Genomic DNA, 2,500 nt, shown 5'->3' with positions numbered 1-2,500 from the left:
GTTATGCTCCACCCTATATTATTGTCTTCAAATTTTGGCACAGGGCCAGTAATTTCGGGAGAGTGTTTGGGTAAGTACTCAACTGGTAGTCCCTTTATCGATCCCAAAAAGATGAAAGGTAGAGTCGACCGTGGCATAAGTTGAACTGAGCAGGACGAAATGCCGCTAAGCAATTTGCCCCGGCGAGCTAACGTCTCTGCCGACTCGCCACCTTAACACGTTAAATCATTGCTAGCACGCATTATATCATTTACAATGAAGGCGCATGGCTTAGTAGTTAGGGGCATTCAGCTCATGATCGCAAGGTCGTGAGTTCAATTCCCAGCGGCGCGTTGTGTCCTTCAGCAAGACACTTTATTTCACATTGCTCCAGTTCACTCAGCTCGCAAAAATGAGTAGTACCTGCATTTCAAAAAAGCCAGCCTTGTCACACACTGTGTGACGCTGAATCTCCCCGAGAACTCCGTTAAGAGTACACGTGTTTGTGGAGTGCTCAGCCACTTACACGTTAATTTCACGAGCAAGCTATTCCGTTAATCGTATCAGCTGGGATCCTCATCGTCGCAACCGACGGAGTGCTCTTTATATCATTTACACATATTCTCTCTCTCTCTCTCTTTGTCTTACCGCAATAGCAGTCTTATTACAAAGAAAGCCGCAAATGCAAAAGTCATAGAATTATAACAGCTCTCGGTATACGAAAGTAGCATTAGAAAGAGTGGTTACTGAAGATTTTATCGAATTCGGTTAGCAGCACCAGTTTTAGTATTGATTCCGCTACGATCTTGTGATATTCCTGATGCAGTACTAATTCGCTCTAAAATGTTAGCCGCGCATGAACTGATTTTCACGCGTTATTATTGCTTTACATTTGTACACGAATCCATTGAACACAATACTTCTGCAATGAATCCATAATAGTCTTTGATGTAGTTGTTTAGCTGCAGGCTGCATATGACGAACAGATTTTTAATCAAACGCCTTTCGGCTTTCGCTCTTTCCTCTTAGTGTATATCCAAGATCTAACTATTATCCTACCTGTTTTCAGTTATTAGACTACGACCATTCTGGGGCACCGCTTTGAAGAATTTTAGTTCGAACGAATCGACCCCAGAACTTAGTTTTATTACTTTTTTAAAGCTTGGTAATCATTCTGTCTGTCTTTATTGTCAAACTGCCAGGTTATGGGGACGTAAATATGCCAAAACCGGTTGTCAAACGGTAGGAGGGACAAACGCACACATAAATAATACATATGTATATATATATATATATATATATATATATATAAGGGAGATATACGTTAAGTGGACATCCATTGTACTAGAAGTCGACCCCCTATGGTCTTACCATAAGGGTCGACTTCTAGCATAATGGATGTCCACTTAGTTGTCATCCATCTTATATGTATGTAATATAATTTTTTCTGAATCTTCAGATTTTTCTATATGCCAGAGCACTGGTTTAAAATTGACATCAATCAAATTAATATTCAATTTTTCACCCTCATTATTTTAAATGTTATATATATATATATATACTCATGGAGGGAAATACGAATTCACTTGTCTATATAAATGTGGATATGCTAATTAGATTTTATATATTCCGATGTCGCTTGATCGGAAATATAGGAGGTAAGTTTTCCTAGCATTTCTAGATTTATCTGAATATTATGTTGATGAAGGAAATGAGTCTTATGATTCTAATCCAGAAACGTACGTCCATAATTAACCGAAGACTGTTTGATTTCATTATTTTTCTTCTTTTTTTGCCATATGTGAGTTACAAATATTGTTGTCTGTGGAGACATATTTTTGTAGTAAATGGAACTTGTTGCAAAAACCCTTATTGTTATAAATATATATATACATACATACGACGGGATTCTTTCAGTTTCTCTCTTCCAAATTTACTCACAAGGCGTTGATCGGCCCGAAGCTATAGTAGAAGACGTTTGCCCACCCAAGCTGCAACGGAGTAGGATTGAATTCACAACCATGTAGTTGGGAAGCAAAAAAAAACTTCTCACCACACAACCAAGCAATTTCTCTTTTAAGTCAATCAAATGATTCCAAAGTGGCTTTTTGTATAGAGTCGTAGAAAACAGAGATACTGAAGTATGAAATAGGGATGGAAGTGGATTCCAGGATTTGAATCGATGACATATCGCCGAGACATTGTTTTGAAGACAGAGTTCTTTATTCACAATATGTTTAATGCACTTAAGGAGACAAATACCTATATAACAATCTCTAATAATATATACAATTATACACACACACACATTTGTACTATGTATGCACACACACACATATGTTTGAATGTACAGACAGACAGACAGATATATAGATAGATAGATAGATAATTATATAGATAGATAGATAGATAGATAGATAGATAGATAGATAGATAGATAGATATATAGATAGATAGATAGATAGATAGATAGATAGATAGATAGATAGATAGATAGATAGATAGATAGATAGATAGATGG

This window comes from Octopus sinensis, linkage group LG16 (assembly GCF_006345805.1).
Source record: "Octopus sinensis linkage group LG16, ASM634580v1, whole genome shotgun sequence".
In the NCBI taxonomy this organism is placed as follows: domain Eukaryota; kingdom Metazoa; phylum Mollusca; class Cephalopoda; order Octopoda; family Octopodidae; genus Octopus; species Octopus sinensis.
Note: the sequence above shows the minus strand (reverse complement) of the source record.